Source organism: Rhineura floridana, chromosome 8, assembly GCF_030035675.1.
Source record: "Rhineura floridana isolate rRhiFlo1 chromosome 8, rRhiFlo1.hap2, whole genome shotgun sequence".
Lineage (NCBI taxonomy): Eukaryota > Metazoa > Chordata > Lepidosauria > Squamata > Rhineuridae > Rhineura > Rhineura floridana.
Window position 1 is genome coordinate 3,042,316 of NC_084487.1, and position 25,353 is coordinate 3,067,668.

The following is a 25,353-nucleotide window of genomic DNA, read 5'->3' on the forward strand; positions in this document are numbered from 1 at the left end:
GAGTTGTATTATTTATTATTTTATTTATTATTTGATTGATATCCCGCCCTTCCTCCCAGCAGGACAACACCTGACATGTAGGCTGACAGCATCTGGGATCCCAAGGTTGAAGAATGCTGGTGTACACAATACTGAGTTAGATGGACCAATGGACTGACTCAGTGGCATAAGGCAGCATCCTATGCTCAAGCAATCCCTCTTCCCAAGAAAGTCTGAGGACTGTAGTTATGTGAAGGGAATAGGGGTCTCCTAACAACTCTCAGCAGTCTTTTGTGGTGGTTATGTGCTTTCAAGTCAATTTCGACTTATGGCGACCCTATGAATCGGTGACCTCCAAGAGCATCTCTCCAATAGCATCTCAGCAGTCTTAATAAACTACAGTTCCCAGGATTTTGGGGGGGAAGCCATGACCATTTAAAGTGGCATTGCAGTGCTTGAAATGGCTGTTGTGGGGATTGACTTAGGAAGGGGAGAAGCACGTATGCCACTTTGAGCTCCTTGGAAGAAAAGTGGGATATAAATGCAATAATAAATCAATAAAATTCTTTGCTTCAAAGCCAAGACATCTGGCTCATCACAGTGACCTCAGGCTCCCCTAGGCGACCTGTTTATTGAGCATTCATCCTGATTTGCTTGCACAGAGCTTTCACAGAGGTCCCATTACCCTGGGTCTTTAGTGAACATTCATTCAGATTTGTTTACAGCGTGGTTATATGTCAATGATGATTCATCCTGGTTCGCTTGTGGAGTTTTTACAGGTCTCCCCACACTTTGTTCATCCCTCACTGTTCAGTGTGTTTCCCCATCCCTTTCCTAACTGCAAAGAAGTCCAATTCTGTTCTAAAGTGGATTTGTTCCCCCTTTAATCCACTTGGATTGCCTAAATTTATTGCCTATCTATCTTTCAGGCAGGTACCAACGGGTGGCATTGGGGGACGAGGTTTCAGACCCTTGGCCTCTCAATTGTGGTGTGCCACAGGGTTCTATCCTCTCCCCCATGCTATTTAACATCTATGTGAAGCCGCTGGGAGCCATCATCAGGAGTTTTGGGCTGCAGTGTCACCAATATGCGGATGACACTCAGCTCTATCTCTCATTTAAGTCCTCACCAGAGTTGGCTGTTCAGACCATGTCCAAGTGCCTGGAGTCCATAAGTGGATGGATGGGCAAGAATAGGCTGAAACTAAATCCCGACAAGACCGAGGTATTGCTCGTGAGTGACAAAGGAAGGTTGGGAGACATCGACTTGGTACTTAATGGGGTGAGATTACCCCTGAAAGACCAGGTCCGCAGTCTAGGAGTCATTCTTGACTCCCAGCTGTCCATGGAGGCTCAAATTTCGGCAGTAAGCCAGGCAGCTTGATATCAATTACATCTGATACAGAGACTGCGGCCCTACCTTCCTACACATCTGCTCCCACGAGTGATACATGCCCTGGTCTCTTCTCACTTAGACTACTGTAATGCGCTCTACGTGGGGTTACCCTTGAAAACGGTCCGGAAATTGCAGCTGGTACAGAATGCAGCGGCACGCTTAATTAAGTATAGCCGCCACCGGGATCACATCACCAGGTGTTAATAGACCTACTGTTTACCGGGCCCAATTCAAGGTGTTGGTGTTGACCTTTAAAACCCTATATGGTTTTGGCCCAGTTTATCTGAAGGACCGCCTCCAGTATCACCAATTAGGCCGCCTTACAAGATCAGCCACACAGGACCTCCTCTCGGTCCCACCGGTCAAAACAGCTAGACTGGTGTGGACCAGGGAGTGGGCGTTCTCAGTTGTGGCCCCCACCCTCTGGAACTCTCTCCCTTATGATCTCCGACATGCCTCCTCCCTGATGGGTTTTCGCCGAGCTCTCAAGACCTGGCTATTCAGGCAGGCCTATAGGAATCTTGGGGTGGATTAGCTTTTTGATGTATTAATGGATGTTTTCTGATGTTAGATTAATTGATAATTGTGTTTTGATTGTTTATTGTATTTTCATATGTTGTTGTAAGTCGCCTAGAGTGTCCGATAACTCAGACAGATAGGCGACTAACAAATAAAATTTTATTATTATTATTATTAAATCTCCCTGTGTGCTCTTGAATCCCTCCAATAAATGACTGGCGGTCTGAAGATACCCTTTACCTTAAGAGCAGGGTATTTAAGTCATGTTATTTCCTGTACAACAGCGCCACCCACAGTCTCCCAACTGTCATCACAGCACCTCTTTCCCCTTGTGTCAGGCTTGTTGCAAGGGACTCTGCATGTCTGGAAAAGAGGAGGCCTGCCTGGTCCAGGTCTAGCCTCAGGGCCAGCGCCAGGCATGACTGGACCCTTGGGCACGAGCCTGCCCCAGGTGCATGGCTCCTGCCTGTTCCACCAACCTCTCTCCTGTGTTGTGCTGCTGTGTGCGCTGTGCGCACAGGGCTGCCATCAAGGCGGTGAAGGCTTCTCTAAGGGGCTGATGCTCCACCGTCATCTTGGTTGATCACATGCATGCGCAGTACGCTACATGAGCGCATACATACCTGCCATCAACCTAGATGGCAATAGGGGCATCAGCCCCTTAAAGTAGTCTCTGCTGTCATCTTGGTTGATGACAACCATGTGCATGCAGTGTGTGCAGCAGCATCACACAGGAGAGAGGTAGGTGGAGGAGCAAACAGGCAGGAGGCCTGGAAGCTCCGTCCCTGCGATCTGTGGCAGGAACCCTGCTGTGCATCGCGGAAGGAGAGCATGACTCTCCCACCCTAATGAGGAGCCCTTCAGGGGCCCCTCGGCCAGGGCCCTACCTGGCCACCCTTTGACGCCGACCGTGCTTAGCCTCCCTGTTAGGGTTATCTGCTGTATTACTATTGGTGATGACAGCATCAAGGCTTCCCTGTTGCAAAGCAGCTGAGCCTACTTGCCCTCCTGCCAAGCTCTTACCTCCAACATGCTCCCCCACCCGCATTGGCTACCTTCATGCCTTATGAGGCAGCTAAGGAGGGTGGAGATGACGGCCATTCTGAGCCACATCTGGCCCAGTTGGTCAGGCTGTCCAAGGCATGGAGCCGCTGATTCCTCAAGTCTCTCAAGCAGGGATGGGGGACAAATTTGATCCAGTTTGCATTTAAAAGCGAATCTTCTTAATTCACACTTTCCAAAACAATGTAAGGGCCTCAACACAGCCATCCATCTCTGAATTTTGCAGTACAGTTCTCCAGCCAAATAAGGTGCACAAAAATGCATATATTAAGATAAAGTGTGCATAAAATGCATAGATTTGTGAGACTAACTTACAAAAATGCATTACATTAGGGAAAATATAAATATTAAAGGGAAGTATATTTGTAAATATACGTATATTAGGCAACACTGTGTACAAAAATGTGTATATTAGAAGTTTGCACTAAAATCCTGATGAATTTTTGTGAGGACTTTAAAAAAATCAGCTCCCAGTAATACATCTTCAGAAGTCCAGGAGGTGGCCAGTAGGTGAGTGGCAAATTCAGAAGTGCAGGAATCCCTTCATGTTAAGTCACAGCCATTCCCCCTCCCTCCCTTTTTGCTGCTGCTGCGTTGAGAATGAGATCCTTGTTAATGCCTTCTCCCACAACAACAGATGTCCCTAGGAGTTAATAAGCATGAAATGGGAGAGAGTTAGCTGCTAAGAAGAGTCCTCTCAGTGCCTGCCTCACCTCCTTTCACTCTGAGTGGCAGGAATCAGCAGGAAAGGACAAGGAAGCATCTTAGAAGGCTCTTCTCAGTGGCTAACACACTCCCCTTTTGTGCTGATTGGCTTGCAGGATGCTGGAGACACAGGGATCCTGCTGGGACCTTGCTCTCAAAAAAGTAAGGGGTCTAAGACCCCCCCCCCCGAGACCCCAGACAATTACACCCCTGGAGATGGCAACTCCTCTGCAAAAGAGTAAACACTTTGCATTGTAGTTTGTAGCCAAGATATCCTCAGAGGGCTGACCCCAATGCTGTACCATGGGTTTAAGGGCATCAGGATGGAAAACCACACATTTTCCTTTGAGTAGCTGAAAACAACTGTTGCTGAAAGCTACCCCTCTGACAGATGATTGGATGGCTGCTTCCAAGCTGAATGGAAATGAAATTGGAACTAGGGATGTGGGAGAAATTAGATTCCATTCACTTTTAAAGGCAAATCCATTTATCAAATTCACACTTATCAGAATTTTGCAATGCAGTTTTCCAACCAATGTTTACAAAAATGTGTATGTTAGGGCAAAGTGTACATAAAAATGAACGTATTTGTGAAAATAAAATGCATCACATTAGGGGAAATTGCTTACAAAAATGTATACATTAGTCAAAGCGGCCTACCAAAATGTGCTTATTAGGGTAAATAAAATGCTGATGAATTTTCATGAGGATTTTTTCAAGTAAATTGCTGCAGGAATGTGAAGAACTCAATTTAAAATTGAAAAGAGAGAGAGAGAGAAAGTGAGAGAAATGGAAACGGATAGAGTCCCCCATCCTAATTAGAGTTACATCTAAAAGGGGCTTTATGCTCAGCTGTGTGAATCCCAGGGCTCATGTGGCAGCTGCCATGTGACTAAGGGCTTATCCACACAGGAGCATTACTTGGTACTAAAGACGCTGTTTTTACCTCCATTTTCTATTTGCACCGTCCACAGTAAGGGCTCAATGCCAGCTGCAAACACGGTGTTTTCTATTCACAGTGAGGGGGAAAGATCAATCACACAGTTTCCTAATGACCACACCCTCTCATTTAACATTTCCACTCCTTCTGGTTACCTGGCAACAGAGCATGCTCAGTTTGTTCTACCAGCAAGTTTCATTTTAAAAAAACAACCTGGAAGTGTGATTATTTCTATTTTCCCGGGTGCAATGCAGCTGAAATACAAACCTTTGTTTGAGCAGTGTTATGCTTTAGTGCACAAGTAATGGGGGGAAATAACGGCATTGTCTGCAGCAACATAAAAATGGCTTGGAGAATGGGGGAAAGCAGCCAGAAGTTGCTTCTCAGCCCACGGGAAACGAAATGCATGAAGGGAGGAGGAGGGAGTGGGCATGGAGAGGGGAACTATTGACACACCTACCTAAAAGCATTGGAGGAAACCGTCTGCAAGCACTACAGATACAGAGTGAAGACTTTTCCCCTTCCCTTTTCAGATTATCCAGAGGACTGGGTTAATATGAATTTACAGGGGGGAAACTGCATGATGGTTTCTGTTTGCCAGTAACGTCACTTGAACCATGCGAATCAAAAGGGGGTGTGAGTAGCACCAAACACACACTAAACCACCATGTAGATGAGCCCTGACACTGTTGAATCATTCTGGTCCTCTGGAGGGTCATTTTGGCATATTTGAGTGGCCAGGATGAGAACTGGACGGCAAACCCAGCAAAAGACCCTAATACATACACAATTGTATGTGTATGTATTATATAGTATATTATTATAGTATTATATATATATATATATTATATACTATATATAGTATATATATTATATATACTATATAGTATTATATAGTACTCACAAACATGATAATCCAGCATAGATAAATGTTACTGTTAAATAAAAACACTGAGACCCCATCCAGGGTATACATTGAAAGCACTATTATACCACTTTCAACAAGCATGGCTTCCCACCAAAGAATCCTGGGAACTATAATCTGTGAAGGGTGCTGAGAGTTGTTAGAAGACTCTTATTCCCCTTACAGAGCTATAGTTCTCAGAGTGGTTTAACAACCAACCCCTCTTCCCAAGGAACTCTGGGAATCATAGCTCTGTGAGGGGAATAGGGGGTCTCCTAACGACTCTCAGCACCCGTCACAACTTACAGTTCCCAAGATTCTTTGGGGGATGCCATGGCTGTTTAAAGTGGTATAATACTGCTTCAAATTTATAGGGCAGATGGGTCAAGAGAGCCAAAATTCACACGTCTTCCATCCCCAACAGCCATCCAAGTTCTTGAACCCACGGGCCATTGTCAAGCTGTGACTGTGAGCCCATCACCTCCAAACATCTCAGGACTTCCCCCCAACAGACATTGTGAACCTCCTCCTGCTCTTCCTCCTCCTCACCGTTTTCATGCAGCTTGACACAGTGTTCAATGTTATTTTCATTGTCAGGTTCTCCAGGTGCCCAAGGTGAGTATCTTCCAGAGGTGCTATCTGTCCATTTGAACTGTCTGTTCTGTAGAGATAGCAAAAGAGGCAGGGCCTTCCAGGAAGAAGGAGACTGCTCCAACCCCCCTTCCCCCCTAATCAAAGGGAGGATAGCCCTTCTCAGGCAGCAGCAAAAGATTTGGAGGCCCAGGAGGACCCCGTATTCTCTGGATCCCAGACGTGACCGCAGAGTGTCAAACATATTCAAAGGATAATACAACTCTTGATACAAATCTCATAATGCAAATTATGAGTGCCTTGCAGCTGCCTTTCACAACCAGAACAATGTCTAGTCTGAGGTGGGAACTCTTATCTGCATGGAGAAGTTCTGCTTTGTGCTCCATATATCCATTGGTGGCAATTTCATGTTTACTGGAGGCACTCAGGTTTATCATATTTTTTATCCTTTTCTGTTGGAGATGGGGGAATAAATGAACTGCCATTGTCCATTCTGTCAGAAAGCTGGACAAAGTGTTTGTATATCTGCCCCCAGAGCGAGAGTCCTCCTATCGGAGACAGATCCTGCCCCCCCACCTGAGACACAAAGGGAGGAGTGCTTGGTATGAATGTTTTTATCTAGGGGGTATCTGTGTAACGTTGCTTGTAGCATAGGCAGAGAGCTATAACGCTTCTATGTCCCTCCGCCAGAGAAGGAAGCCAAAGCATCTCAGAGCTAAGGCCATTCTTCCCCAGCCACCTGGGAAGGACAGGCCAATAGGGGCCCAACTAGTCCCGCATCCTGTCCTCACAGTGGCCAACCAGATGCCTCTTGGAAGCCCACAACAGGATCCCAGCACAAGCACACTCCCCTCTTGTGGTTTCCAGCGACTAGAGACAGAGCAGACCCATCATGGTTTGTAACCACTGATAGCCTGATACTCCATAAATTTAAAGCCATCCAAGTCGGTGGCCATCGCTGCCTCTCATGAGAGCAAATTCCACAGTTTACCTATGCACAGTGTAAAGAAGAACTTCCTGATATAGGCCACCCTTTGAGTTTCTTATTTTTTTGGCCCTCTCAAGTTCTCCAACATTAAATAAAATGTATAAAAGTTGGGAGGCAGGATGTATTTTATATTGAAAAAATACCAGCTAGAGTACAAGCTGCCTAGATGCAGTAAGAGTTAAGTTTCTTTCCTTTACTGTTTTGCTTTTTACTCTCTTCTCCCCTATCGGAAGACTAGGCTATCTTCCACCTCTCTGTGCACCTTGTGTCAGTTTTTATAGCTGCCAGAGAACAGCTAGCTCGGACGCCTGTCAAGAGTCTGGGCACTTTCCTTTTCCCGCCAAGGATGTTCTGTAAACAAAAGGCATATTGGGAAACAAGCCTGTTAGATCTTCAGGGAAAGACAAACTGAGATACTATCAACTCTCTAAGAAGTCACAGGTCCTGCCATACCTTTAATAAGTCACAAATGTGATGCTGTTAAAGCTTCAAGGAGCTTCAAAATGCAAAGTAGTTAACCCTCCAAAGAGGCACAAAAGAGTAAAGTGAAAACTTGCATCAGAAAGGTTTTGTTGCTGTTATGTGCCTTCAAGTCGATTACGACTCATGGCGACCCTATGAATCAGCGACCTCCAAGAGCATCTGTCATGAACCACCCTGTTCAGATCTTGTAAATTCAGGTCTGTGGCTTCCCTGATGGAATCAATCCATCTCTTGTTTGGCCTTCCTCTTTTACTACTTCCCTCTGTTTTTCCCAGCATTATTATCTTTTCTAATGAATCATGTCTTCTCATTATGTGTCCAAAGTAGGATAACCTCCGTTTCATCATTTTAGCTTCTAGTGATAGTTCTGGTTTAATTTGTTCTAACACCTAATTATTTGTCTTTTTTGCAGTCCATTGTATGCGCAAAGCTCTTCTCCAACACCACATTTCAAATGAGTTGATTTTTCTCTTATCTGCTTTTTTCACTGTCCAACTTTCACATGCATACATAGAGATCAGAAATACCATGGTCTGAATGATCCTGACTTTAGTGTTCAGTGATACATCTTTGCATTTGAAGTCCTTTTCTAGTTCTCTCACAGCTGCCCTCCCCAGTCCTAGCTTTCTTCTGATTTCTTGACTATTGTCTCCATTTTGGTTAATGACTGTGCCGAGGTATTGATAATCCTTGACAAGTTCAATGTCCTCATTGTCAACTTTAAAGTTAAATAAATCTTCTGTTGTCATTACTTTAGTCTTTTTGATGTTCAGCTGTAGTCCTGCTTTTGTGCTTTCCTCTTTAACTTTCATCAGCATTCGTTTCAAATCATTACTGGTTTCTGCTGGTAGTATGGTATCGTCTGCATATCTTAAATTATTGATATTTCTCCAATTTTCACACCTCCTTCATCTTGGTCCAATCCTGCTTTCCGTATGATATGTTCTGCGTATAGATTAAATAAATAGGGTGATAAAATGCACCCCTCTCTCACACCCTTTCCGATGGGGACCCAATCGGTTTCTCCATATTCTGTCCTTACAGTAGCCTCTTGTGCAGAGTATAGGTTGCACATCAGGACAATCAGATGCTGTGGCACCCCCATTTCTTTTAAAGCATTCCATAGTTTTTCATGATCTACACAGTCGAAGGCTTTGCTGTAATCTATAAAGCACAGGGTGATTTTCTTCTGAAATTCCTTGGTCTGTTCCATTATCCAACGTATGTTTGCGATATGATCTCTGGTACCTCTTCCCTTTCTAAATCCAGCTTGGACATCTGGCATTTCTCGCTCCATATATGGTAAGAGCCTTTGTTGTAGAATCTTGAGCATTACTTTACTTGCATGGGATATTAAGGCAATAGTTCGATAATTACTGCATTCCCTGGGATCCCCTTTCTTTGGAATTGGGATGTATATGGAACGCTTCCAGTCTGTGGGCCATTGTTTAGTTTTCCATATTTCTTGACAGATTTTCATCAAAATTTGGACAGATTCAGTCTCAGTAGCTTGTAGCAACTCTATTGGTATGCCATCTATTCCTGGTGATTTGTTTCTTCCCAGTATTTTAAGAGCAGCTTGCACCTCACATTCTGAAATTTCTAGTTCTTCATCATATGGTTCCTCTATGAATGAATCTGTCATCCTGGCATCTCTTTTATAGAGTTCTTCAGTGTATTGCTTCCATCTTCCTTTTATTTCATCTCGGTCATTCAGTGTGTTCCCCTGTTGAATATTCAACATCCCTACTCTTGGTTTAAATTTCCCTTTCATTTCTCTAATCTTTTGGAACAGGGCTCTTGTTCTACCCTTTTTGTTGTCCTCTTCTATTTCTGTACAGTAACTATTGTAATAGTTCTCTTTGTTCCTACGTACTAGACGCTGTATTGTTGCATTTAGGGTTCTGAGTGTGTTTCTATCTCCTTTTGCTTTTGCTTTCCTTCTCTCTTTAACCATTTGAAGAGTTTCTTCAGTCATCCATTGGAGTCTTTTTCTCTTTTTAACTAGAGGTATTGTCTTTTTGCATTCTTCTCTGATAACGTCTCTGACTTCATTCCATAGTTCTTCTGGTTCTCTGTCAACTAGTTTAAAGCCTCAAACCTGTTCCTTATTTGATATTTATATTCTTCTGGGATGTTGTTTAAATTGTATTTTGGCGTTATGATTGCTTTGTTCTTCTTCTTTAGCTTTACTCTGATTTTCGATACAGATATGGAACGTCTCCACCTTCTGCTACCAATTATATAATCAATTTTATTCCTATCTTGACCATTTGGTGATGTCCACGTGTACAGTCATCTTTTTGGTTGCTCAAAAAATGTGCTCGCGAGAAACAAATTATTGGCTTCACAGGATTCAATAAGTTTCCTGCTTCGTTTCTGTCTCCTAGGCCCCATTTCCCCACAACTCCTAATTCTTCTCTGTTCCCTACTTTTGCATTCTAATCCCCCATGATTATCAGCACATCTTGTTTTGGTGTGTGATCAATTTCTGCCTGTACTTCTGCGTAAAATCTCTCCAATTCCTCTTCTTCTGCATTTGCCGTCGGAGCATAGACTTGGATGATGGTTATGTTGATAGGTTTCCCATTTAATCTCATTGATATCACTCGCTCAGACCTTGCGCTGTAACTCCTAATTGCTCTTGCTACATCACTTCTCACTATTAAAGCAACCCTGTTTCATCTTAATTTCTTATTTCCTGCATAAATATTTTGTAGTTGCCTGATTGAAAATGTCCCATTCCCGTCCATTTTAGTTTGCTCACACCAAGTATTGTAATGTTGATGCGTTCCATTTCTTGCTTGACAATTTCTAACTTTCCCTGGTTCATGGTTCTCACATTCCATGTTCCTATTGTGTGCGTCGTACAACTCCGGACTCTCCTTTTGCATCTGTGCGCATCAGCCTCTGGGCTTCCTTTCGGCTTTGACCCAGCTGCGTCATTAGTCACAGCGCTACTCGTACTTGTCCTTTGTTCTTCCCCAGTAGCTCAGTGAGTGTCTTCTGACCTGGGGGTCTCATCTTCCAGCACTGTCTCGTGTTGCATTTTGGATAGTCTGTTCATAGGGTTTTCATGGTAAGGGATATTCAGAGGTGGTTTACCATTGCCTTCCTCTGAGTTTAGATGCATCTTTGTCTGGTGTTTCAGCTTTGACCATTGTGCCTTGGGTGCCCCTGCTAGGAGTCTAGCCTCTCCATTGGTATGCCATCTGTGTGATTTGTTTCTTCCAAGTATTTTAAGAGCAGCTTTCATCTCACATTCTAAAATGTCTGGATCTTTATCATACGGTTCCTCCATGAATGAATCTATCATCCTGGCATCTCTTTTATAGAGCTCTTCAGTGTATTGCTTCCATCTTACTTTTATTTTATCTCTGTCAGTCAGTGTGTTCATCAGAGAAGAAAGGCCTATAAATAGTCTGCAAACCCGGTACTCAAAGCCAGTTCTTTGGGACTGTGCCGAAGAGGCCAGTCTTCATGACTATGTCAAAGATGCTGCCTGATGTTGACAATGGCTGCTTAGAAGTGAAGCAAATTGCTCCATTTTATAGATGCACACAAGGGTAAGAGCACTCCTTTTCCTGAAGCAAAAAGTTTGTACTGTAGTTTGGCAGGTGCTTAATATGCAAAGATTTTAAGAAATGTGTATAAATCCTCCCAGGTGGTGTTGATTCAGTTTTCAGACCCTTTAGCACAGGCCAAAAAGAGAAGAGTACATAAAGTTTCAGACCCTTTGGCTGAGACCCTAAAGAAAGTATTATTTGTCAGCAAGTGAAATGTATTAGGCTGTTTGTACAACCAAGCAGTGTATAAGGCTGTTATATAAATGCATATACGTATACAGGCATCATGTATTTGCCTTGAAGCCTGTCACTGATATAGTGCACTATGACATTATTTAGCAGCCACACTATGACACTGTGTAATTACCTCATAAATATAAGCACTAACTAGTGAATTATTATAAACTTGTTACAGGAAGCAATATGCCTTTAACCATTATGTTATAAGAGCCAACTATATAGTTGTTAGAATCATATGCCTTGGCTATGGCCAGCAATATATGTCTGTTTAACTATTAAGCTCATGGGTAAGGGCAGATTCTTTCTATAATTATCTATCCGGGAGGAACCGGGATAGAATTTCTTTTTTCTAGATTTACCTACTCCAGTCATCTGCTGTTGATAATGGAACTCACTTAGGTGAGGACAATGTTTGACATGTAAGACTCTGGGTAGACATAAGCCTAGGAAGAATGTGTAAAACCCTCATCCATGTGCATCCACTAGATAAGGGTTGGGAGGAGTAACATTCTTTTTGTCTGTCTCTATTGAATCTTCCAACATTCAGCTTCATTGGTGCATCATTCATTCAACTTCACTCCAAGGCCAAGCCAAAGACCTTTTACTACACCCCCATCCTGTGTGAATTGCAACCCAAGATCTCCCTTTCTGCACTTGATTGACAGACTTCCATGCATGACCCAAGGAAATGAGAATCAAGAGTGGGGCCACAAAAGGGAAGAGACATTGGCAAGCCTCTGCTATGGCTGCTCATGCAGGGCACTGCAACAGCTCTTGGGTCCCTTTGCCCACATCTCTACAGTGTGTGAGGCGGCCAGAGATGCAAATTTTGGGAGTGGGGACTTTCCCATAACCTGAACACTTTTGTGTTTCCCCCTTTGATCTAGATCTCTTAGGCACTTTAAGGTCTGCGCTCCACCTGAGGCATCTTTCAAAGAGGTGGATTATTTTGGTGTGCTCGACTGACATCTGCTCACATTTTCCATCCATGCTGGCAAGGGTTTCCTCTGCCCTCTTCTGTAAGCTGAGAGCCTGCTACCTCCCTGGTGCCTGCTGACTACCACACCTTATTCCAGCGTCATAATGCTGGTCAACCTTTCTTTTTCTCTACATGAGCAATAATAATATGTTAATACAAATACTGCAAGGGAACCAAAAGGTGGGTTAGGATTCACATGTGGACATGCCCTTAGCCACTGTACTATGCCAGTGAATGTACTTCAGGCCCTTGCGTTAACTTTTATACACATAAACGCTAATCCAATTGGTTCCTTTCATGCTGCAGTCACAAGTTCTGTAGCTGCAAAAGGAATATTTATATATTGGTTTGCCACTACCTCTTCACTAAAATCTGGGCTCAAGATTGCTTCTAACACAGCTGGAATCTGGATTGTGTTGGTCTGATTTGTGTTGGTCTGAAAATAACATTGGGCATCTGGTTGGTCACTGTGAGAACAGGATGCTGGCCTAGATGGACCATTGGCCTGATCCAGCAGACTCTTCTGATGTTCTTAGTTGCAGATAGCTTGCTACCAGAAGATTTGTACAGCTACTGCCAGTGGAGACTGGTGGCTCCGATATCAGCGGGGCAGTGAATCCTCCCTGGGTTTTAGTCAGAAAGCACCTTGGACAGCTCCTTGAAAGTTCAGACTGAAATCCAGAAAAAGATTCACTGCCTTGCTGACATCAGGGCCACCAGTCTCCACCAGATCCTGCATAGGTTTATACTGCAGGGGTGCAAAACTGGAGGAGCGAGGACTGTGGAACTCAATGGAACTTGCTTCTGAATAAGCATGCAGTCAGAGCGAACGTAGAGAAAATAGCGATCCTGAAGCCTTACTCATTTTATGAATTTCTTTATGAATTATGAATCATTTGATGAATTGCTGGGAGATTTCTGACACCAACATTCACAAAGAAGAATTGTTAGGAGGGAATTGCTGGGGGAGAGTTTCTAACTCTGGAACCCGCTGAGACTTCTCCTCCTTAGACTGTCTTTAGAGGATGGTTGTCATTGTCAAACCTGGTGAGATGGGATCAAGACAGATTACTTGGGCCTCTAATGCTTGCACCAAAGAGGGGTTCTTGACAGGTGTGGCTGTTCTCCCCCCTGCACCAGAAATGCCCCTACTCTCATCCTCTTTTCTACAGGAATGGTAAAGGTTTGGGAGACCAGATGTCCTCCTCTCCGTCTAGCCACTTTTGAAAGATTGCCCTATATGGTAAAAGTTAAAACTGGGCCCCTCCCTGAGTCACATGCTGGACTACTAGGCAGATCCCAGAAAGTTTGATGGCTCTTGTTTTTCTAATGCACTTTCTTGACCCCTGTATTCGTATACCTGCTCTTTCCCTCATTGTAGGGACCATATCATGGCTGCTTCTCCTGCCCTTTCCAGCAGGCTGCCCTTTCCCACAGTTCCTGAATATTGATCAGAAGAAGAAGGAACAATTGCCTGCACTCACATGTTCGCTCCCAGTGTTGGGGTCATACAGCCCAATCCATACATGTTGCTTATCTTTAGAGTTCCGGTAAAGGTGATCTGACAGGATCTTCATGTCTCTCTCATTGTGAATAGAGGCGAGATGGCCATTCTCCCCAAAGGCCTGGCATGCGATCTGAGGGAGACCAAAAACAGGAGGGTTCACCTTCACCTTAGAGCAGTGTTTTTCAACCTTGGGTCCCCAGATATTGTTGGACAATGACTCCCATCAACCCCACCCAACTTAGCAAGTGGCCAAGGATGATGGCAATGGTGGTCCAACAACATCTGAGGACCCAAGGCTGAAGAACAGTGTCTTGGAGAGCAGGGGCTGCTGCTTGGATTGGGTCGGATATCTCAGGTGGCTTCTCCTTGATTCCACGTCTCTGCATGGACAATAGTTTCTGAACAGTAACAGGAGATATTTCTCTTTCCCTTCTCCAAACCAGCATTCCTGGCTTGATGCCCCACAAGAATGGCGGAGAGGAGGGTGTAGGCAAAAGGTAGGACAAGATGTTTATCAGCCAAACTGGGAAGGGGGATTCTGATGTATGGCTCCTTCTCTACCCCCATAACTGGCAGTTTCACTTATCCTTGATGGGAGTGATGTCATCATGCCATGTGTTCCCCACCCCCTCCCAGCCACATCATTGGCTGCTGCAGTTATTGGGAGAGAAATGCTCAGAGTGCTGATGGTTTCTTGTGCATGAGGGGAGACAACGTGGCACAACGTCACATCACATGGAAGAGAAACATTGTCTTATGAGGAGAGAGAATGAACAACAACAAAAGCACAGGGAGGCCATTTTTCAGCAAGAGCTTCATCTCTGCAGGCACATGATTTTGCCCTGAGGGATCATGTAGGCAAGCAATAGGAGCAGGAAGAGAGATTTGTCTCCTCTGAGGACATCAGTTTACATCTAGAAGGAAAGGTGAGAGTGGACACTCTAGGGATTTAGGAGGACTTCTCTCCACCTCTCTAGTTCCCATGTAGCATGCAGTCCCCTCCCAGGCTTCAAGCTGAGTTGCACGGTCACATGTCCAACAGTTTTGTCCATGCCAATAGGATCATCTCAAAGATAGCATTGCCTACTCTGACAGGCAGCAGCTCCCCAAAGGTAGAAAAAGGTCTTTCCCAGACTTGTCACATGCAGGGCGGACCCCAGGCATGCCAGGGCTCTTGGGCATCAGCTTGCCCCAGGCCCCAGCGTGTGCACATGTGTGTGCATGTGCGTGGGGGCCCCCATGCCTCCCCACCTACCTGTCTCCGCTCCCCTTCCACTGGAGCTACAGGGCCCCCTGAGGGGCCCCTCCACTCCCCTTCCGCGATCCGCAGCAACAGCTGCGGATCACAGGGCAGGAGCTTCCGCCTGCCCACCATTCCCTCGCCCCACCTACCTGTCTCCTGCCTTTTAGCATTGCCCTTAATGAAGATGGCAGCTGAGGTTTCCCTAAGGTGCTGAAGCCCCTGCTGCCATCTTGGTTGATGGCAGAGATGTGCGCGCGTAGCACGGACGAGTGCTGTCAACCAAGATGGCAGCGGAGGCTTCATCCCCTTAGGGAAACCGTATCCGCCATCTTGGTTAATGGGAATGCTAAAAGACAGGAGACAGGTAGGTGGGGAGGCGAGGGAATGGTGGGCCCCTGTAGCTCCAGGCGGGGGCTCTCGGGCCAGTGCCCCACCTGGGAGCCCTTGAGAAGCGGCCCTGGTTACATGAGATCTCTTCAACTGGAAATTTTAGCAACTGACATGAATGTGAGGCTTCCGGTATGCAAAGCGTATGCTCAGTCAGCAAGCTAAGAAATATCTGCACAGGGATACGACAGGAAGGGTGTTTCTGCAGCAGCAGCAGCAGGAATCCATCCCTATGCCAGGGAATAGCCAACGTGTTGTCTCCCAGGCTCAGATAGGAGTTGTAGTTCAACAGCATCCGGGGGGAGCCATGTTGGCTACCCCTGCCCTGTATGCTGTGAACCTCCACTCTCTCTCAGTGGCAATTCCTGGAAAATCCTCACAGTATCACCAGTCAATGAAAATTCGTTTTATTCAAATTCATTAAAAGTAAAACAAAAAAACCTGCTCTCACAAATGCCTGTCTCAAGTAAAAATGACAACACAGAAGAGACAATACATTAACACAAGAGGAATGATCACAGCTACCAGAAGAAAACTGACCCAGAAGAAGAGGGGCTGGCTGCGTCATACCTTACATAAGGGCCCAGCCCCAAACATGAACCCAGCAGCCAGGAAACTCCCACAGCAGAGGCTGCTGAGCTGAAATCCACCGAGAGAGCAGCTCCCATCCCTGCTGGCAGCAAGGCCAGAGAGGGGGTGGCATGCCCTCGGGTCCAGCCCTCTCATGAGCCACACTGAGCCACACGGCTCAGGTAGTGGACTGTGGGTGGATGTGGACATGGCAGATGGCAACCCCTGCCCACAGCTTGCTGGGTCAGTTGCGCTGCCTGCCTCCCTGAGCGAGCGGCTGATCGGCTGGCCAGCCCGCTGACCGGCCATCGCTGCCACCATCCCTGCCTGTTCTTGCTGCCACTCGGAAATCCTCCTCTTCCTCCTCCTCCCTCTCGCCCAGCTGCTTGCGCACTGCTCCAAGGCAGTGATTCCATTTCTTGCTCTGAGGCTCCTTTCTCAGAGCGAGGCATTATGGGCAATGATGCCCAGAGAGTGTTGCTGCCACTTTTTTGAAAAGCCTCTTCTTCTGGGGGGGGGGGAGCTGCTGCCTGATAAGGCCATGTGTCAAGGGGAGCACAGTGTCCGTGTATCTATGGATGTTTTTCCCTGCTCCCCAACCAGAGTTTTGATACAGAGGGGCGCACTTCACCAGGGATTGTGTTGTTTGTGACATATGTCCCTGGTTCAGCCCACCCCCGTCAGCTCACCTCTGCTTCTTGCCAAGTCAACAGAACATTGAAGAATCCAAAGCATTGGGTCATTCGCTGTACCCAGCCTCTGGGGCACCCGGACTCCGTGCCTGGTGGGAGAGAAGAAAAGCACGGTCAGTGAGGGAGCCACAGCTGGCTTGCGAGGAAGGCTGGCTTATTGTACAGAGGGAGCAGGGGGATTAGCGGAGGACACAGGTACTGAGGAGAGAAGGTGCAGGCTGATGCAGGTGCTACGAAAACAAAGATGCATGAAAGCCGAGCAGCTGTAAGAGGCCCCAGAGCAGCCTTTGCCAACCTGGTGCCCTCCAACTGTTTTGGACTACAACTTCCATGAGCCCCAGCCAGCACAGCTGTAGTATGCTGAGGCTGTTGGGAGTTGTAGTCCAAGCATTTGGAGGGCACCAGGCTGGCAAAGGCTGTCCTAGAGGGAAAGGGCAGGGGCATTCTGAATGCAGATTTTCTCTCTCCAAGGATGGTTTGGATGAACTTGAACTGTGAACTGAATGAGAACCGAATTAGTTCATTTTGTAAAACGACAAACGTGAACTGGAATTAGTTCCTTTTTGGACTTGTTGAATTTGAACTAGTTCTTTTTTTAAAAAAAAGAATTTTCTAAGCTCTGGTGGGTACTAGTGAGGAACAAGAGTTTATGGGATTTCAGCTATTGATATAATTATTTCACCATCCAAATATTGCACCAATTCACATAATTCACTATGAATTCCTAAAGTACAAGCCCTATGAGATGAAGAAATGAAGCCCCCACTGTGAGTTTTTTATTTATTATTTATTTATTTATTTATTATTTTATTTATACTCCACCCTTCCTTCCAGCAGGAGCCCAGGGAGTTGTCCCTGTCAAGCAGAAAGGAGTCCTTACAAGTGGCTGGGAGCCAAGCCTTCCTTTTTTCTGGAGAAGAGTTGACGTGGCTTGTCTCAACCAGGATTTGATGAGCCCCGCTGGGACATACCTTGCATTAAAAAGGCAACTAGGAAACCCACAAGGAAGAGATGAAAGGAAGAGACTGGCCCCATCTGGACCTGTGGAGAGAGAACAGTTCACTTGGCTTCCTTAATGTCTCTTTGTAGTCTTTTAATGGCTGGCGTCTTAGCTGGAAGAAAGCGTAGGTCCTCTCTACCATCAGTGATTTTGGTTCAGATGTCTTGTAAAGATATATCCAGACTGGGCCCTGTTATTACTGAATTTCGGCCTTTATCCCTGTTTGTACGATGCTTTTGTCTTATACCATAATCGTTTTGTTTAGCAATATGCCATTACAAACATAGATCATTCAAAGGTGAGACACAAATTTAGCTCTTAAATGATTTTGTGTTTATTTGTTTATATTTCTGAACCACTTCATATCTGAAAAATCTCTAAAGGGTGTACATGATGTACAATATAAAAACAATATCCATTAAAACAAAAATACAACCTGAGACCAATAAAACAGAACAAAAACAAAAAAGCATATAAAAGGAAATAAAACATATTTAAACAGTGTAAAACAGCATAAAAACACGTAAAAGCAAATTGACAGACATCGCTTAACTGTTTTACGTTGATTTTTATCGTTTGTATACCACATAATTTTTTTTTTAAAAAAATTAAGCAGTTTAGAAATACTTTAAATTAAATAAATGGACAGCAGAGCAAGGCAGCTTGTAGATGTCTCCCCTCTCTTTTGCTATTTCTGCAATGCTTCTTTCTACTTCCTTTCGACACACATCTTTGTGCTATGCTCTCTTCCCCCTTTTCGACTGTTCTGCTCCATAATGTTTTCATGGGTTTTTAAATAATTGCAGTGGTTTTATTTCTTTTTACAATTGTATATTCCATTGTTGAGAGATCCAGCGTGGTGTAGTGGTTAAGGTGTTGGACTACGACCTGGGAGACCAGGGTTTGAATCCCCACACAGCCATGAAGCTCCCTGGGTGACTTTGGGCCAGTCACGGCCTCTCAGCCTCAGAGGGAGGCAATGGGAAACCCCCTCTGAATACCGCTTACCATGAAAACCCTATTCGTAGGGTTGCCATAAGTCAGAATTGAATTGAAAGCAGTCCATTTCCATTTTTATTCCATTGTTGTGCTAACCCTGCCTCCTCTGGGACCATATGGTGGAAGGTGGGCTAGAAATCTTAGAAATGAAATAACTTTTTTTTTTAAAAAAAGGTAAACATTTATTTAGACTATTTTAAGGGGGAGGGGGGAATCAAGAGGTTTCCCCTCACCCCCATAACAGTATTTATTGGATTATTATTCCTGCTTGGTGGTGACTTAACTGAAAGAGAACATGCATATGAATGTGCTTATGGCTTCTCACCCCCTTTGCATTATTCCTTGCCATTTTGAAGGGGGGGAACACAAGAATTGCCTTTTATGTTTTCATATATAATTACTCCCCCCTTTCACTCACTTGATGAACTTTCTAAACTGCTAACTCTTCCCTCCCTTCAGCCGAGGAGCTGCCATCAGTGCTTCATCCTCATGGATTTTTCCCCTCACACTAGAGATGGAAAGATCGGTCTCTTTTGATTTCTCGGTTTCTCATTTTTCCAATCTTAAATATATTTTTCCACATTCCCGCAGCAATTTTCTATTTTTTTTTAAATCCTCATGAAAATTCTCCAGCATTTTAGTGCGAATTTCTCCTACTAAATACATTTTTGTTTGCAAGTTTGACTAATGCACACATTTTTGCAAGTGATTTCCTGTCATATAATGCATTTTTCTATGTTCTTTTCACTCCTATATGCATTTTTATGCACCCCTTCTCCTAACATATGCATTTTTTAAAACTTTGGTTGGTTGGTGAACTGCATTGCAAAATTTGATTAAGTGCGAATTTCAAAGGACGGCTGTGTTCCTCTTCTCATATCGTTGTGGAAAGTGTGAATTTGATAGATTCAGCTTGAAATGGGAACTGAATCAAATTTCTCACTCATTCCTACGCCATGAACACTTATAGTTTGTTTCTCCCTACTTACTTCCCACCTTTATTATTTTTTTGCATAAAAACAAAAAACTTATTGTACGGAGTTGAATTTGGCAAGTAGTTAATGGTATTGCCCTAAAGCTAACTTACAATGCTTCAGATCAAAAACAGATGGGAATATTTTGCCCACCTGTCAAATGCAGCACCATTTTTGCTTTATCTCGGCAATGGAGCTGCACCTGTTTCCTTTCAAAATTGCTGTGAGGATTTGCTGCCCCTGAACCCCTCTCCAAACACTGGCAGAGCCAAGGAGACCAAACTGCAAAGGTTACTCACTTGTTGTCCCTCTGCTTGGGTCGTCTGACGTGGCGGTACTTTTCTTCTTCCTCTTGGGGGCATTTATAGACTAACTGGTGGGGGAATGGCATGTTCCTCTGCTGCAAACATCAAATACATACATAATTATCCCCCACAAAAATCTCTTTGTGGGTGAGCAGCAGTAAATCAACTGGCTACCAAGAAGTATGAACAAACCGGATGTGGAGAGTAGAATATAATATATTCTTGTTCTCTGTTCAAAGTGATTGTTGCAAGACATAGTTTGGTCAACCAGCTTCAGTGGGCACCAAGGAGGTTTATGACCACGGAGACTGCTCCATTAGAGCAAATGGGACACTGTCCCACCAAGCTCAGCCGGCCCCTTTTACTGACAACCATTCCAGGGGGTGGCCTTGGCTGTCAGTCTCAGAGCTGCCCTTGTAGAATTCAGCAGGGGGGAGGATGGAACCAGTCGTCCTCCCTGCTGATTAGATTGAGTTGGCTCTGTCTGTCACTGGCTGTGACTCCACCTACTGTTGGCCTCTGCCTTCTACCCCACCAGTCCCAATGGGCACCAACCAGCCATGGGGGCTTATGCAAATGCCTGTGCACAGTCAGTGCCAGTTGGTCTTGATCCCTAAGAACAGAAGACACCTCCCTCCCCATTCAGAGAAGGTATAACTCACTCTGATTTTCAGATGTTGGGAGCACACATCACCTTCATGGCCCTACTTGTGAGTTCTCAGAATGCTTGGGCGGGTCCCTTTGGAAGACATAGGGACCATCCATATGACTGTATAATCTGCAGTGTTATAGTTTTGTGTCCTCATTAATACACTGTCGTCCATATGACATTGCAGGCTAGTACGGATCTTCGCGTTCATAAATCCACATAAGAAATACCACCGAAAACCAGATATGCTTTCCTAAACTGAATCAGTCGCATTAACGTCCATGTGCTCAGACTCAGTGCCATGGACTCTCCTGCAATAGGTGGTCCACGGCATTTTTTCATCATATGCCAAGTCCCTTGTCTTCTTCCCACCCAATAGCACATCCACAAACCTAAAAATACATCAAATAATAAATAAACCAACCAACAAATAAATAAAATAAACCTGCTCATGCATGGGAATTAAAAAAAAGATATACATTTCTGCACTCTTCCAAAAAAGTGCACGAAGAGCAAACAACCATTATGGACCAATTACTGAAAAGGGGTAGACTTAGGGGAATGGCCAATGCTATAGCAATTTAGACAAAAAACAAGCCCACACATATGGATGCTTGATAATCAGGTTTTCACAAAACAGTAGGGCCCCGCTTATATGGCGGGTTAGGGATCAGGCCCCCGCCGTAAAGTGGAAATCGCCATAAAGCGGAACCCATAGACTATAATGGGGCCGTCGCGTGAAAATGATGCGAAAACGTCACAAAATGTCGCAAAAGAGCAACAATCGGCTTTAAAAGAGAAAATGAAAGCCGCCGCATTAGCGGAATGGCGGTAAGCGAAGCGCTGGTAAGCGGGGCCCTACTGTAATCCGAGCACAAACAGGACATGTATGGATCTCAAGGCCACCGACCGAATATGGAAAACGAGGGTTTTACGGTTAGGCATGGATGGGCTGCCAGTGATAGACTAGATGGACATTTTGATCTCATCTGGCCATTCATCTCTGTTCATACAAGGTGAAGAGAATGTGGTGTGAATGTGGAGACTTTGAAATCTGGAGGTAGGGAGGATGCAGGTGGGAATCTTGCAGATATCAAGGGTGCTTTATGTGGAAACCTCCCACACACACACACACACACCTGAAAACAGAACATCAGCATCTAAAGATTTGCCAATAAATACTTGCCCAAATTTTCCAGGAAGCCTCCCCTTTGACAGGAGATTCCACAGCCTCCTTCAGCAGCTATACCTCCCATCATCCCTGACCTTTAGCTGGGGCTGATGGGAGTTGCAATCCAAAACATCTGGAGGGCACCAGGTTCAGAGCCTGCACCAGCCTGCCATGGGACCCTGCCTCCCCCTGTGTGTGCATGTGCATGCCTGCACATGCACACACACACTTAAATAAGCCCAGTGGTGCCATCTCAGGTGCCATTGTGCATCACCCAAGATGGCAGGCATACGTGCTAATGTGCTGACACGCAAGGTATAGCAACCTTGTGGGTGTGATGTTGGCTGGGAGAGTGGAGTTCCTGCACTGCAGTCCACACCACCAGCCAGTCATGGCCTGCAACCTGATGCTGGCAGGGATAGCGGAGTGGGAGCTCCACCTTCACCCTCTTGGCTAGCAGCAGGGACCCTCAGCTAGAGTCAGAGGCTCTTGGCCAACCACAGGGCCATCTGCCAGTGACCAATCTGGCCACCCACTGTCACTGGGCCTGACTACATTGGGGAAGGCTGAGCTAAACCTTAATGGATATGTCCCCATAGGAAATGTACATGGGAAAATGCCTTATAATTTCCCAGCAGTGTGGAGCAGGTAAAAAAGAGGATCCTAAAGGCCAATCAAGGAAACCTCCTACCCCCAATTCCTCCTCAGCCCTTGTAATAGGCAACTAGCTGCCTATTTCGCTGCCACTATCAAATCATCACTCTGCCACCCAGCGGAGCTCTTCAGAATTGTCTGGGGGCTATTACACTCTGGCCCCAGGGACATAGTAGAACCATCTGAGGTCCGCTGTAATGAATTTGCTAGGCACTTTCAGGATAAAATCTTTAGCATCCGCCAGGACTTAGACTCCAGTATTATTGCAGGTGAATCAAGAGAGGTATCCAGAGCACAGCCTTGTCCCGACTTCTTGGATGAGTTTCATTTGGTGCAGATTGAGGACGTTGACAAGGTGCTTGGACAGGTTCGTGCAACCACTTCTGTGCTGGATCCTTGCCCTTCTTGGCTAATAAAAGCTAGCAGGGATGGAACAGTCGGCTGGGCCAGGGAGGTGATTAATGCCTCTCTGCGAGAGGGGGTGGTCCCTGGCGGCCTGAAAGAGGCAGTAGTGAGACCACTCCTGAAGAGGCCCTCCCTGGACCCAGAAAATCTTAATAACTATAGGCTGGTAGCAAATGTTCCATTCCTGGGCAAGGTCCTTGAACAAGTGGTTGTGGACAGCTCCAGACACTCTTGAATGAGACCGATTATCTGGATCCATTTCAGTCGGGTTTCAGGCCTGGTTTTGGCATGGAAACAGCCTTGGTCGCCCTGTATGATGACCTTTGTCGGGAGAGAGACAGGGGGAGTGTGACTCTGTTGATTCTCCTTGATCTCTCAGCAGCTTTCGATACCATCGACCATGGTATCCTTCTGGGGAGACTGGCTGAGTTGGGAGTGGGAGGGACCGCATGGCAGTGGTTCCGCTCCTACTTGGCAGGTCGGCTCCAGAAGGTGGTGCTTGGGGAACATTGCTCGGCACCCTGGACTCTCCAGTATGGGGTTCCGCAGGGGTCAGTTCTGTCCCCCATGCTGTTCAACATCTACATGAAACCACTGGGTGCGGTCATCCGGAGCTTTGGAGTGCGTTGCCATCAGTATGCTGATGACACGCAGCTCTATTTCTCCTTTTCATCTTCTTCAGGTGAGGCTGTCAATGTGCTGAACCGGTGCCTGGCTGCGACAATGGACTGGATGAGGGCTAATAAACTGAGGCTCAATCCAGACAAGACTGAGATGCTGCTAGTGGGTGGTTCTTCTGACCGGATGGTGGACGTCCAACTGTTCTGGATGGGGTTGCACTCCCCCTGAAGGAGCAGGTTCCTAGCTTGGGGGTTCTCCTAGAACCATCTCTGTCACTTGAGGCTCACGTAGCCTTGGTGGCATGGAGTGCCTTCTACCAACTTCGGTTGGTGGCCCAACTACGTCCCTATCTGGACAGGGATAACCTGGCTTCAGTTGTCCATGCTCTGGTAACCTCCAAGTTAGATTACTGCAATGCACTCTACGTGGGGCTGCCTTTGAAGATGGTTTGGAAACTGCAGCTTGTGCAAACTGCAGCAGCCAGATTGATAACAGGGACCAGACAGTCCGAACATATAAAACTAATTCTGGCCCGCTTGCATTTGATACCTGTATGTTTCCGAGCTCAATTCAAGGTGCTGGTTTTGACCTATAAAGTCTTACACGGCTTGGGACCACAATACCTGATGGAACGCCTCTCCCGATATGAACCCACAGATACACTAGCTCAACATCTAAGGCCCTCCTCCGGGTGCCTACTCTGAGGGAAGCTCGGAGGGTGGCAACAAGGGAGAGGGCCTTCTCAGTGGTGGCCCCCAAATTATGGAATGATTTGTCTGACGAGGTGCGCCTGGCGCCAACACTGTTATCTTTTTGGCGCCATGCCAAGACTTTCCTCTTCTCCCAGGCATTTTAGCATGTGTTTTTTAAATTGTTTTAAATTTTTAAAATTGTGTTTAAAAGATCTGTTTTAAATTTGTACATTTGTTTTTAATGTTTTTTATTGCTGTAAACCGCCCAGAGAGCTTCAGCTATGGGGTGGTATACAAATACAATCAATCAATCAATAAATAGCAGAGCCCACACAACATTAGCGAAGGGGGGTGCAGCAAAAGGTGAAGAAGGAAATGGTGAGGGCAGACCTGACCTATCAGGCAAGCTCCAACTCCTTTCCAATTGACCTTGAAGGCCAGGATGTCTCTTCAGTGCAGCCCCTCCCTCTTCCTGGTTCAGACAGTTAATCCTTGTAGCTCACTGTTGTCTAAAAACAGCAGCGGCTAACCTGTGACCCTCTGGATCCTGCTGGACTACAATGCTCATCACCCCGACCATCGGCCATGCTGGCTGGAGCTGAGAGAGTCCATCAATATCTGAAGAGTCACAGGTTCCCTGTCCCTGGCCTACATTAACTGGCAGTGGCACCAGGGCTTCAGACAGGGGTGCCTCCCACCCAGCCATGCCTGGAGATGCTGGGGACTGGACCTGGGACCTTTGCCATGCTACACAGGTGCGCTACCATTGAGCGGCAGCCCTTCCAATTATGTGTTGGAGACTTTGTGTGTGAGTTTGTCTCCTGCTGGATTTGTTGCCAATTTATTATACAGAATGGCAAAGTAGTTCTTTTCCAATGATTTTGTGTGTGCACAGGAGACAGTGCACATGCTCATTCCCCTCAGGGCCGGGGCTACACCCTATGCCTGCAGCCATAAGCTTTGGTATCTCACGTGGAAAAATCTGTCCTCTTTACCAGAAGTGACATAAACTTGTCCCATAGGTAGCTGTACCTGAAATTGGTGAGGTCACCAGGCTCCTCCAGACAATCTGCTTATTCTGCATTCACCCTGATTTGCTTGCACAAAGCTTATGCAGTAGTTAGATAATGTC